The sequence below is a fragment of the Fundulus heteroclitus genome, unplaced genomic scaffold (genome assembly GCF_011125445.2).
Source record: "Fundulus heteroclitus isolate FHET01 unplaced genomic scaffold, MU-UCD_Fhet_4.1 scaffold_138, whole genome shotgun sequence".
NCBI lineage: Eukaryota > Metazoa > Chordata > Actinopteri > Cyprinodontiformes > Fundulidae > Fundulus > Fundulus heteroclitus.
The window spans coordinates 482,091-496,914 of NW_023396550.1; the positions used below are offsets into that span (position 1 = coordinate 482,091).

Sequence of the window (14,824 nt, forward strand, 5' to 3'; positions counted from 1 at the left end):
CACTTTCTACCTTCACCTGCAGAGGAAACACAAATCATTCATCTGCACATCAGCTCTGATCATCTGATGACGTCACAGCTCACCTGGTTTGTAGTTTTCCTTTCAGACTAAAACAGTCAGCAGAGCGTCTGCAGTGATATCAGAGGCAGGTTGATAAAGTCTTGATGAGAAAGGAGAGAAGTTGTGCTGAAAATGTTTCCTGATGGCGTCCTGAGGAGAAATGAGCCCAGAGAACAGAGCTGCTGGTTGCTTCCTGCTGCAGGAACTGCTCAGACTGGTCTGGCTGAGTGGGAGTCAGAGGAAAGTTCACCTGCTGACGTCTGAAGACATGAAGCCTTCTCATGACTCCCAGTGTGAACACAAACACTCTGCTGCTGTTTAAATGGCTTCATTGTTGTTCTGCTGATCCAGCTTCTGTTCAGCTCTGATGGAACCACAACCTGCTTTAACTGGGAACCAACTGGACTCTTCATTGCTGGAGATTTGTCTCCCTCTGGTGGTGAAAAGATAAACTGCATGATGTCTGATTATTAAACCCATTTGCTGCGTTTTTAAATGATCCAAACATGTCAGTGATGGTAAAAAGTGAGCAGAACCACAGTCAGTTCTAAGCTTTCATTTATCAGGACATGAATAAAAGATCATCTGTTCCTCAGCAGCTCTTAAAATGAGGGAAATACAACAGCAGCACAGATTCCATTGGGTCATTATTTAGTGAACAGAACCAGAAGCAGAACCCTGAAGCAGTGAGTGAAAAACTAAGTCCATCCTTTCTGCTTCCACAGCAGGTCAGAGGCTCAGTAGCTGCAAGGAGCTGCTGATCACATGACAATCTGCACTTTAACCATTTTTAGCCCTTTAACACTAAACAACAATTAGTTGATGCTTTGCTGGAATTATGGCATCAAAACAGAAACAGAAAAACAAGATAAAAACCAAGAATCCACTAAAAACACAAACTAACACCAAATAATGCTAAAAATCCATCAAAGTAACAAAGTAAACTGTAGTCCTTAATATCAGCACACTGCTGCTGCTAAAATGAGCCGTTGTTCTAATGCAGATTATTACTAGAGCTCCTAGAGAATTATTTCTCCTTATTTTAGTAAGTCAGTTCACAGATTCACAACGTTCTGAATAAGCATTGTTACTGAGGTACAGGTATACAAATGACTAAATAATTACAAATGCTAATGCGAGTGAGCAATCAGGCCTTCATCTGACTTAGCAGCTGACTAAGCTGGCATTTAGTTACCTGCAGACAATCTGAAAGCCGTCTACTGTTTTCATGTTGCAGATCCTGCTGAGGATTAGCTGAATATAGCATGATCACACGTCCATTATGACACCATGAAATGCTCCACATGCTGAGGATTCAGTTACTAAACGGCAGAAAATCAGCACCAAACAATACATTTACTCAGCCAGTTTGTAACTGGAGGCTCTGGCTGCTTTTACCATAGAACACAAGGAGCAGTTGTTCCATGAATCAAAGTCTACAATGGCAGAAAATAGGTAACATCACCTTTATGGTTCCATGTGTTCCATCCACTAAGATCAGCTCCATGTTCAGAGGTCACACTACCACATCTTCATAGAAAACAAGCTTCCATCCTTTTCTTTTGCTGCTATGTGTTAAACTACAGGATCATTGTTATCTGTGAACATCCAGATCATATTTATAATGAAGCAATGCAGTTTGCAGACAATCCCAATGAAGTGTGACAGAGTTTGTGAAAACCAAATGATCTGCTGAAGCTAGATGTGGCCAGCAAGGCAACAGGGATGCAGCTACGCTGTTTTTCTCTGCCCACATCATCCAACCTATTGCTGGGACATTTACAGTAAAGCTTAACACTTCAGGGCCAACCTAAAAACCTGCCTTTGTTACACATGCAGAGAATCTTTATTACTACATAGAGACCAACATTTTAAGCTCTGCTCATTTTGAAGAAGATTCTTGACATTCTTTGGAAGAGTTAAATGTGACAGTGATGTGTGTTTGAAATGTGAAATAAATGCAGTTTATGTAAATAGTAAATGGTTTCATATTGATGAAGGTGTGTGTTGGATTTATTATAGTTATTCTACTTTTAATCTATATTCTAGTTATATTATGTTTCACTTATAATAACTAAATGACTATGCAATCTTATATTTTACTAATAACATTCTTGACCATTTATAATATTATATTATACTTATTACTGAAGTGTTATTTCTCCTTATATCAGAACACAAGCATGCGAGCAGTTGCAGGTTGCACCCAATTGTATCTTGCAGCTGCCTGTGGAAGATAAAGAAGTTACTCCCATAACAATGAATGCTGTTGTTGTGTATTGGTTCCCTGCCTAATAGATTTCAACTGGTTTGTTCCCCTTCCCTCAGCAGTTGAAATCCTGTGTAACTAGGGCGTTCCATTTTCAATAAAAAGCCTGGCGAGCGGAGACTGCTTCAGAGTGGTTTGGAGGATTGTAAACTGAACGGTCTCCGAGCACTCTCCTTGCAAGATCAATTTAACTGATTCTCTGTGTCTTCTTTGTGCAGGTTGCTGAATAAGATGTTTGGTGTTTAAACCTAACATTAAATGGTCCTTCGAGCCGGATTTCAACATACCTAACGACCCCAGCAGGTAAAGTGAGGTTCCAGCAAGTCTGTGGCCACAGCACTAAGACCCTTTCCGGGACTGGTCCCTCCTTTACGGGCTGGGATCCGAAGGTTGAAGAATTCCAGAGACACAGAGAATTGTGAGTAGAATTTCGTTAAAGAGGAATGAGTGAACATTTCAGATAAAAAACAGTTAAATTCCGCAGGAGGACAGACTCCTCTAGTTTAAACTAACTAGTTAAATTCTGTGAAGGACGGCGGAGTCCTCTGTTTTCTGAGAAACAAGATAAAACCCTGACAATCCTAGGCACTATCAGGTAGCAGATAAAAAACAGTTAAAGTCCGCAGGAGGACAGACTCCTCTAGTTTAAACAAACTAGTTAAATTCTGTGAAGGACGGCGGAGTCCTCTGTTTTAAAAAAATAGGAAATCTAAACAGTTAAAGTCCGCAGGAGGACAGACTCCTCTAGTTTAAACTAACTAGTTAAATTCTGTGAAGGACGGCGGAGTCCTCTGTTTTAAAAAAATAGGAAATCTAAACAGTTAAAGTCCGCAGGAGGACAGACTCCTCTAGTTTAAACTAACTAGTTAAATTCTGTGAAGGACGGCGGAGTCCTCTGTTTTAAAAAAATAGGAAATCTAAACAGTTAAAGTCCGCAGGAGGACAGACTCCTCTAGTTTAAACTAACTAGTTAAATTCTGTGAAGGACGGCGGCGTCCTCTGTGTTAGATTAAAAGTAAGAGCTCAAAAGTGTGACTGTGTGTGTGTGAGGAAATACAAATACCACTAGGTATTTTATTTCATACCAAAACAGGCAAGAACAAATATGACGAGCTTTTGTGGATGCATGTAGGCAAGAAAACTCCACCTTGAAGGTTGAAGTGAGTTTTACCACAAACAGTTATTGATCGTCATCTTGTCTAAATAAACCCAGTGTTAGAACACAGCAGGTGTTGCAACCCACTGGGTCCAAACATTCACCAAAATGGGAAAGGGACAAAGTGAACAAAAATGCGAGCTACTCAAGAACTTACATGTAAAGATTGGAAAGTTGTTGAGAAAGAAGATAAAGCAGCAATTGTGCCCTTATGTTATTAGATAAAAAAAAAAAGGGTACAACTTCAATGGCAAACTATCCACTTCTGGCATAAACGAACTACAGGAAAAAATTAAATTAAAATGCAAAAACAAGGAGAAGCAAATGGCAAAAGAAGGTCTTGCCCAGACCCAAGTCTGGATAAAAACAGCAGGACCCACTCTGATCAAATTTAACATTTAGCTACATGGGTAAAATAATACAATTCAGGTTTAAGAGGTGACTTAACAAACAGAAAATAGCTAAAATTCCAGAAGGCTATCATTAATAAATCGGGAAATTTAAAGGGGAAATACAGAGCAACACTCTGGGAGTTTTTTTTTTAGAACAAGGAGGTTTCGTATAAAAAAAAAAAAAAAAGAGAGAGACGTCTCGCAGAACACTACGCGCAAGCTGTCTGTCTGTCTTGTACAACATATTGTGTCTGTGGAAATGAGATCATTTTGTTTGAGTGAGTGGGGGAGAGACTGCTTGGATCCGCGGAGATTGATGTTTGTGCGCAAATGGGTTTTTGTGTGTAAGTCTGTGTGTGTAGATTTGTGCGTATGACAGAGCTGAGAATAGCAACTGAAGCGTAAGAGAATTACGATGCATTTGATTGAAACTGGGGATAAAGGTTTTGTTTTTGTGTTATTTGGGTGCCTAATTATGGAGTACAGTTAACCAGAGCCGTGGGGAAAGTATTCAGTTACACTATTAATGCACGAAGCTTGTATTTGACAATGGATTCATGACAGCTGTAAAAATAATAGAGTAGGGTCTTTTTATATTGTAATGTTATAACTTTATTAACTTGGCAAACAGCATATGGGGAGATTATATGGGAGAAGTGGAGCTGGATGGAATATGTAGGGGAGACTTTTTACAATGAGCTGAGGCGAACCTCGGGGGGACAGTTTGACCTAAAGCAGGACAATAGATATGATAAACAAACCTGACCAACATCTGAATGTGTTGGGCGGAGAATTAACGGTTCCTGGTGACACCCCCAGGAACAACACATTATTAGAAACACCCATCAACTATGCGCGTCATCTGTTACTACACCTACAGCCCCAACATCGCTGTAAACAGCCGAGGATTGGTCACTGATAGTTGGTATGTCCCGCCTGCTGCTCAGGGCGCAGCCCTCCCCTCTAGAGGGAGACTTGCTGTCTCTGCATTTGACTAACTAAGGGACCGCTCAGGAATATGTGTTTGAGAAAGAGAGTAAATAATAAATGAATAATAAAACTTATATCTGTGTTTGTATAAGCATAATTTTAACTAGTGTGGTTTATTGCAAAAGTGCATATTAAAATTTCCAAATGAGTTTTTATACTTTCAGAAATATAAAAGATAGAATACGAGATTAATTGAAATTAAAATTTTAATAGTTTGAAAGCCCTAGTTTGAATATAATACACTAGACTTAAAACTGGTTGATCTAAGGAAAGCAGAAATTAGCTCATTAACAACTTCTGCTAATTGTAGGTCTAGGAATCACCAGTTAGCAGAAACAAAAGTTAAAAGTTAAAATGGAACTTAAAGCTGTTTGGTAAAAGTACAACCCGGTTGATTAGATAGATTTTATCAGCCCTACGTCTAGTCATGTATCAGTTTTACAGTTATCCTCAGATGGAGTTGCTGATGTTTAAGAATTTATGAAGAATGTTACTGGTTTAAATTGTTTTACCACAGAAGTTAAACTTTGCAGAGCGACAGAAATCAACAGGAACAAAAAAGGATTTGGAAAAAATTAAAGGGCAGATCCCAAAGTATTTCTTTAATGTAAACACATTCTCTAAATTAGATAATTTGATGGCGAGCATCATGACTGTCAAGCTTTAGCCGAACAGACAGCCAAAAGCAGGGCTGATCTGAAGGACGTTCCCCTGACTGAGGGAGAAACATTGTTTGTAGATGGCTCATCCAAAAAGGATGACAAAGGCAAAACAAGAACTGGCTACTCTGTAGTGACCTCTGACACAGTACTAAAAGCTTTTTCTTTGCTACAACACTACTCTGCCCAAGCTGCAGAATTAGTGGCCTTGACTGAGGCCTGTAAACTCATGAAAGGAAAAAAAAGTAACCATTTACACTGACAGCCAGTATGCCTTTGCAACCACACACACATTTGCCCAACATTGGAAAAATAGAGACATGATAATATCGACTGGAAAACCAGTAACTCATGCAAATTTGTTAAAAGAACTCCTTCGAGCCGTACACACACAAATAAAACTGACCCTATTTCTAAAGGAAATGCTTTTGCAGACGAGACTGCCAAAACAGCTGCAATGACAGACACTTTCGTGTGCACACTTTCTATGGACCCTGAGCCTTTAACTCATGATGTTTTAAGGGAAATGCAAAACCAGGCCCCACAACAAGAAATAAATCTCTATAAATGGGCAGCAATTTTGAGCCATGGGAAGTCCCATGTCTCAACAGGAGGGATAGTGGGGTTAATAAACAAAGTATACACACCCTATGGGTTTAATTCTTATTCAAATAATTTTTGTAGATCATGTCTGATATGTGCAAAAAACAATGCTCAGGGGAACCTGAGACCAAAAAGAGGTCAGTTTCCAAAACCTGATTATCCGTTTCAACATCTACACATGGACTTTATTGAATTAAGTCCTAGTGAAGGGAATAAAATTTTTTTCTGGGAATAGTTGATTCATTTTCCAAATGGATAGAACTATTTCCCACAAAACATCCAGATGCGTTAACAGTGGCAACAGCTTTATGTAAAGACATTATCCCTCGCTATGGGATACCAGAAAAAAATAAAATAAATCTACAGTGATAATGGATCACATTTTTTGAACCAAATCATTGTTAAAATAGGCCAAGCCTTTCATATAGACTTAAAAAACCATTGTTCATATCATCCTCAGAGTGCGGGCTTAGTTGATAGAACTAACGGAACAATAAAGAACAGACTAAGAAAGTGCATGGAAGAAACAGGAAGGCCGTGGACTCAGTGCCTAGACCTTGTTAAACTGCACATAAACATTACTAGCACAAATGGCCTGACACCCTATGAAATGGTGTTTGGTAAACCATATAGACTGCCCTATTTTGAGAACAAATGGGAAACTGATGATGAAAGCACTCTAGCAGACTATATGAGAAAAATGCTGGAAAAACACAAACAAGTGACAGAACAAACTGACAGTGTTACAACTTCTGTGTCTCCACGGGAAAACCAGTTAGTTGAACCAGGGGACTGGGTTCTGATAAAAAGCATAAAGAAGAAACATTGGCATTCACCTAAGTGGGAAGGACCTTTCCAGGTTTTGCTGACCACTGGAACTGCTGTAAAGATTGCAGAGCGAAGCACGTGGATTCACTTAACACATTGCAAAAGAATCATTAAACATGACTAAGGTCACAATTTCCATTATTGCATTCAATTTGACTGTATTAGTCTGCCTCCTAGTGATCGCTTTGTGGTATCTGTTGTAGTATTGTAATTCTTCAACGACCCTCAGAGTAAGTCCGTTGTACAAAGGGGGTTGTATTTCTAGTATACAATCGTCTCAAATCGGTGAAGATTGTCCACACCTCTGCCGAGGGGTCTTTAGGAAGGATTTCAATCTGCAAACAGAATGCTAACTGAAAAAGGGAAAAGACTTGTGTGGTTGGGGATAGCCATCCTAACCGTGGCAGCAGTAGTTATATGGCTATGGGAAGCTCAAATTCCTTATAGAACTAAAAAAAGCCAGAGAACCAAGAAGAGTGGGATACTACAATCCTAAACCTTCCCAAATTATGAAAATATTACAAAATCCATGTAAAGAGTCGAAAGATGACAAAAGAACTGAAGAGCTATATTTTTGTTATCAGAATAATAAGATCCGGACTGTGATTAGTTTTAATAAAGACCAATTCAAGATAGGAGGTTACAAAGCTTCTGATTGGAAAGGTTACAAATGGTATTTAGATGGCACAGGAATGAAACAGACAGGGCACAATTGGGAAAATGTGTTTGAGACAACAGATCATACGTGGAGACAAAACACATATGGTACGAGTAACATTGCCAGACAGTGGAAAGGAAAGGTGAAACTAACTGATGCCAGTAATACTATTTTCCTGACGATAAATACCACCCATAAACCTTTTGGAAAACCAGCCAGTTTCAGAAAATTTAAAGATCCTCCCTGTCATGGTTTAGCCCTGTGTATTTGGCGCCCTCACCAGACAGATCCGTGCATTACCTTGTTTTTCTGCCCAAACCTGACAACAATAATGATGCCTGAAGTTACTTTAGGACAAAAAACTGTCTCTCCAATAACTCCACACATATATGTAGATCCTACTGCAGATGATTGGTTCAAAATTACCACAGGAATGTCCGGAAAAAGCAATAATTGGCTTTTAATGGTGGAACAAGCTGCTCATACTGTATCCACAGGTTGTTTAGTTTGTATGGGTCCCAGACCCTTGCTACAGGTTGTACCAGCAACAATGACTCCTGAATGTCTGACTGAAATAATGAATAACACAGTGCCTTCTGGAAACTGTACATTCTGGGACACTATTTACCCTCTAACTACTGAAGATAAAGGAAAACCGCTGTTTTCAAAACATGTGGCTCCAGGTAACTTCACATGTGTAAATAGAACTGGATCAGGCAAAAAAATAGGAAAGTTAAATGAGACCCAGTGTACAGAAATACTTTCAGTAAACATAACTTTCAAACCTGTAGCACGTAGTGACATCTGGTGGTGGTGTGGTGATAATAGATTGTTTGACAAACTCCCTTATAACACCATTGGCCTTTGTGCATCTGTGACATGGATTTTGCCAGTTTCTGTAACTCCATTTACAGTACGGGAATTATTGACCGCGGTGAAAAGTGTTTTTCCACACACTTGGCAAAAAAGAAACAAGAGAGCAGTACAAGGTTGGAGTGAGGACGATCCAACTTATATTGATAGCATAGGAGTTCCCCGCGGAGTTCTAGATGAGTACAAAATCGTAAATCAGATTGCAGCAGGATTTGAATCTTTTATTTGTTGGTGGTGCACTATAAATAAAAACGTAGACAGAATCAACTACATCCATTATAACGTTCAGAGATTAGGTAATAAAACAGAACAAGGTTTTGCAGCCATCCATGAACAACTGTCAGCTACCTCTATAATGGCTTTCCAGAACAGAATTGCTGTTGATATGCTCCTAGCAGAAAAAGGAGGTGTCTGTGCCATCTTTGGAGAACAGTGTTGTACCTTTATTCCAAATAACACTGCGGCAGATGGCAGCTTGACAAAGGCCCTAGAAGGCCTCCGTTCCTTAAACAGCAAAATGAAAGACCATTCTGGAGTTGATACATCTATGTGGGATGGCTTTGGAGAAGTGTTTGGAAAATACAAACAGCTAGTGGTATCAATTTTAATGTCTATTGCTGTGTTTGCAGCTATTCTGACCTTATGTGGATGTTGCTGTATTCTGTTTATAAGAGCATGGTGCACTAGAGTGATAACAACAGCCATACAGCCCGTAAAAGAGGAAATGTATGCGCTGCTTGTAACTGAAAAATCACCAGCTGATTCTGAAAATGAAGACGAAGAGACATCTCTTAATTTTCCAGACCTGTATCCTGATCCCGACGACTGTGACGACCTCTGGGTGTAACCTTTAAGTTGTGAATGAATTTATGGTTGAAAATCTGACAAGAAGAGACCAATAAAGGATGAAACATAGCTTAAAGTGAATAAACAGGAGGGTAATGTTGGATTTATTATAGTTATTCTACTTTTAATCTATATTCTAGTTATATTATGTTTCACTTATAATAACTAAATGACTATGCAATCTTATATTTTACTAATAACATTCTTGACCATTTATAATATTATATTATACTTATTACTGAAGTGTTATTTCTCCTTATATCAGAACACAAGCATGCGAGCAGTTGCAGGTTGCACCCAATTGTATCTTGCAGCTGCCTGTGGAAGATAAAGAAGTTACTCCCATAACAATGAATGCTGTTGTTGTGTATTGGTTCCCTGCCTAATAGATTTCAACTGGTTTGTTCCCCTTCCCTCAGCAGTTGAAATCCTGTGTAACTAGGGCGTTCCATTTTCAATAAAAAGCCTGGCGAGCGGAGACTGCTTCAGAGTGGTTTGGAGGATTGTAAACTGAACGGTCTCCGAGCACTCTCCTTGCAAGATCAATTTAACTGATTCTCTGTGTCTTCTTTGTGCAGGTTGCTGAATAAGATGTTTGGTGTTTAAACCTAACAGTGTGCTGTGAATCCTTGAATAAATAGCTTTTTACCTCTTGGTGCACCTTTTAAATTCTTTTTTGTCTGGGCCATTTTTTCAACTACCTTAGTGATTTCAACCAGATCTTGACAGTGAACACCTCATGCGTATACGGAGCTCTAGAATGATTCCAGTTGCTTTATGGCGTTGCCGTTGCTCTCTCTAGCTGCCCTTTTGTCTTCTAATGCTCCAGTTTAGTTCAACTCTGGCTAGATTTCACCGTGTTAACTCCAAACTTGTTGCAGTCCGCCCTCATCATTCTTCCTTCAGCCAAGATGCGGCTGACACTCATGTTTGTGTGGAAGCAGAATAATAATCAAATAATAAGAAGAAGCTGCTGCATATGTCTCTATGCTTGCATCCAAAGCCTTGAGTGAAGGCGTATCATGAAGGGGAGAAGTTGCCAGGTTCCATATTTCATAAACTGTTTCTGTTGGGACTCAACTGGATGGCGTAATGCCCAAAGCTTCTGACCACAGATGTGCTTAATGCCACAATTTCTGCCATGCAGTGAGAGGCGTTTTAGTACCAAATGTTTCCCTCCTACATGCACTCTGGACTGGAAACACTGAGAGCTACTTTTTAGGACCTGATTGAATGTGACTTTGTAAAGAGCCTTGAGATGACGTGTTGTGAACTGGCGCTATAGAAATAAAATCTAATTGAAGTGAAAACATTTTAGTGTGGTTATTGTGGAGCATTACCTGATCACTGCTTGTTCCACAGGCTAAAAAACATTCTTTGGGGATTTAACAGGACATGAAGTTTCTTTTTCTTTGTCTCTATGTAACTATAAATGTCATCAAATAGTCGGCTTTTATCACTTCCATGCGTTTCATATTCCACATGACATAAATGTCTTAATGTGGGCGTGGCCAGCAGATTTTGTAGCATCTCCCTAAACACAGCTTAGACACTGAAACAAGGTTTACCACTTTGCAATAAACTCTAGTTGCATATTCTATATATTAGCTCTACATTGCAATATTTAGCCCTAAAATCCCTGCCTAGTCCACCTGATGCCGTCAGTATTTGTTCACCCAGAGCAACTCTTTCCTTTTCCATGTTCTTTTTGATGTAGAAAAGCTGATGGCTGGAATATTTGGAAAAGCTTTCCTCACTTCCCTTGTGATCTAAAAAAGGCAGAATATTAATTTTGTATTATTTGTAATGTTCAATAGTTTGTTTCTGTTGTAGTTCCATATTTCTGCCAGCAGGGAGCGTATTCACAGCTACAAGCTCTACGCGCTTCTTCTTTTGTCTTTTTTCTCTTTGCGCTGATGCCGTTACTGCAGTTTAGAGAGAGTTAGAACAGGAGGCGTCAATATAACTAGTTACTAAGTAAATACTGATTAAAACTGTGTTATATCTTGAGTTATTGATCCTAGGAGATTATCTGCACCTGCCAGGAGGGTTTCTGGTTGCGGGACATCATCGTGTTGTTGTGTTTTGTCGAGTGAAAACTGCGGTGAGTAATGATGATTAGCGCTTAGCATAGCATGCTAACTACTGCTGATTCTGGCTGATTGCTCACTGATTTCATGGAGAAAGTATCTTTGTTATATTGTTATGCTTGGAGACGATGTTTAAAACCAGCTGGAGACAGATGAAGGTATATGAGTGAATTGAGGATGTAAAAAATTGTGTTTTGTGTAAATTATCTGTGTTAATTGAGCTATTGCTGCATGTGATTTGTACTATTACTATATGCCAACTAATGCTATATAGTTAAGCGAGCTGGTTTTATGAGCTAAAACAAGCAACAGTGTGCTTTTGAGTTATTGAGAGACGGTAATTTAATGAATGATTAACAAACATGATTGAAATGTGATTTAAAATAATTCATATACACCATTTTATGTGTGGGCTGTTTTTAATTAATGTTATAGCTTTATGTGATACTTTGTCAATTTGAATGGTTCACGTTCATTGATTTAAGATTAAAAAGAGGATAAATACTGTACAGTTGATTTGGGTAAATGTATAAAAAGAGAAAGAGATTAATGTAAAAGCTGCTGCTCTATGCAGTTTTTTGTATGAGTCGGTTTTGATCACTGATCTCTATTATCCACTGGAGTGCTAATAGCCGCTGTTAGAACGAGTCGCTGTGAAGCCACCAGCCGCCATATTGGTACTCCCTATTTTCCTCCAGTAACTAGGGAATATGTGCGCTACAGCATCGAATAACGAGGATTTTCTCATGCTCAGGGGGCTTAAAACTTTTAAAATGTCAAATGCCATATACTTTTGTGTTATGTTCTAAAACTATGAAGTACTGAAATATTTAGCATTTTATTTATTTAAATATATATATATATATATATATATATATATATATATATATATATATATATATATATATATATATATATATATATATACACATATGTATTTAATATGTCTAACATGTAAAATATTTCATCACCTAATTTCCTAGTAGTTAATAATGTTAGTACATCCACTGACTGTAAAATTACCTGTGAAACGTTTTCACACAGCCAGCAAACTGCTTGTTGTTGCAACCAAATCCTGTGGGATTCTGTGAGAGTAGGGAGTAGCAAGATGGCGGCCAGTGACTTCAGTTTTTAGGGCCAATCATCAATCCAGTGTATAATAGAGCTCAGTGAGCACCGAGCAGTTGTGGGCTGATTACTATCTTTCACGTTGTGTTTCAGACGAGATTTGTTCGTAAGTATTGGTTAATTGTGAAAACATTAACTTTCTTTTTACCTTATTTAACTGAGGTGTAAATGATTGTACGCTAAAGTTATGAAAATGTTTTTATTTTAGCTTGCAGCAAGAGTGACTGATTTGTAATGTTTGTTGCTAATCCAAAGCCTGTAATGTTACAGTTTACGATGGCTAAAGCGATGGCAGAGGTCAGAGGTCACTCTTCAATAAACTAAAGAGAGAAAGAAGTTTGGTTATTGGAGCGTCGTTATCTGGCTGTCTAGCTGCTGAAATAATAAATAAATCAGGAAAACTCAGGGTGAGGACAGCACAGCTGCTTTAACTGTTTTTTTCTCCACTCTTGGTCTCTTCAGATTGTAGCCGGGGCTGCTGTCCAGGAAGTAGGGCGCTGTGCGCTGGTTCTCTTGCCCATATATGGAAGAGGCGGTGACAGAGCACACCTGGTGGGGATGAGACAGGTAATGAGCGTCTACATTTAAAAGCAGGTAGATCTCTGAGGAGGATCCATCCTGTTTTGATTCCTGCAGAGGCAGCGCATTTCTAGAGCGACGTCCGGAGCACCGTGGATCGGTTTTACTGCAGAGAAGGTAAAGGCAGTAGATCATCACCTGGCTGCTGGGGACGCTGATCTAGTTTAGATCTCTTTAGTCTGCAGGTTGACCTGCTACTGTTTTAGCTACTGTTTCAGTTATTGGTTTGGCTGCTGTTTTAACTACTGTTTTAGGGTTTTATTCCTAGTTTAGTAAGGCAGGGAGAGTTTTTATTTAGTCCCCTGGCCCGGTTTTAACCCACAGGAGGACCTATGCTGTCCCTGGGTCCTGTGCTGGTTTTATTTAGATTAGGTTAAGGAGACTAGTGGCAGGAGAGATTTTCTGTTGTGTTGTATTCACCAGGGTTTGTGGAGTTTTGTTGGAGGCACTAAGGTGTATTCTGTTTGTTTTCTTTAGTAGTTCTCCCCCAATACAGTCTAATTAATTTTAATTGGGTTTTTAATTATTCTCTCAGCTATCAGGATTCCAGACCAGCATAGTTCCTACTTTTAAAGCAATTTCTTTTTGGTGCAATGAAATTGATCTTTGTTTCCTGGAAACGGTAAACTTAATAAATTGTATTTAATCTACATCTGTGCCTGTCACGCCAACTGACAGAAAGCACGACGGAAACCTCCTTCATTCACTTCCTAAAACAAAACAAATTTTCAGGTGGACCTGCAGGGGGCAATCAATCATTTGCATTTTTTGCAACATAACCAGAAAAGCACCCCACCGACTTCCTGTCAAGAGGAGGAACTTCCTGTTAAACGGCCATCTTGAACATCAGTTCAATACATGCTGTGGAGGACAAAGGAGGAAAGTTTGTTGAGAGCAAAAGCTTAAAGAAACAAGCAAACCAAGAAAACTAAAATCCCTCAGTTCACAGTCAAACGCAACTGGTAGGAGATTTGACTTTCTTGAATTATTCACCTGTTGTTGTGGAAGGTGAAAAGGATAAACTTGTGCCTTATTATGTGCTCCACATGTGCACATGTAAAATGTTTGTCTCAGTTGGCATCTGACTTAGTTTATTGTAAATGTTAGTGGCTTTCAGTTAATTATTTTCACTTAGTCTGCCTAGTTTGAAGTCTGAAGTTTATGTTAAGCTTGACAGTGCAGCTTATTGCTTAAGTTAGTGACTCAAACCAGTCCAATTGTTTGGATCAGTAAACCTGATGGCTTTATTGGACTTGTGCTTTTGTTTGACACTCCACTATTTGCATGTCTTAGTTACTTAAGTTAAATGGTAAACAGATATATTTATGTGAGATTAATGCTAAAACTTAAAGTATGTTGGCACTTATGCTGATTTAATGCTAAGGCATTGCTAGTTTGGTTGCACTCAGTTAATTGTAACTGACTAACTTTTTTTACATTTTATTGATTTGTGTTTGTTTAAACTTGAAATAACGCAATATCTCCTGTTACTCTTGTGTTCAAGGTTTTCAACCTGAATGACTGTATGACCCCTTCACCAATCAAGAAAACAAATTTCAATAATAAACAAAAAAGGGGAAATCCTTGTTCTGAGCTGTTCCTTGCCGACTGGGCTCTTTCAAGTGGAGCATTACTGAGGGAAAAAATCTAAATCACAACAAAACTTGACAGTGCCTCTGTTAGTCCCTACGAA

General features: G+C 38.8%; 1 long non-coding RNA gene across 1 annotated transcript; it reads left to right on the plus strand.

Annotated features, from left to right (window-relative positions):
- Positions 1-11,141: 11,141 nt before the first annotated feature.
- LOC118558634 lies at positions 11,142-13,518 on the plus strand. Its single transcript, XR_004928403.1, has 3 exons — positions 11,142-11,438; positions 13,015-13,119; positions 13,189-13,518. It is a non-coding gene; the product is annotated as an uncharacterized LOC118558634 (long non-coding RNA).
- Positions 13,519-14,824: the final 1,306 nt, after the last annotated feature.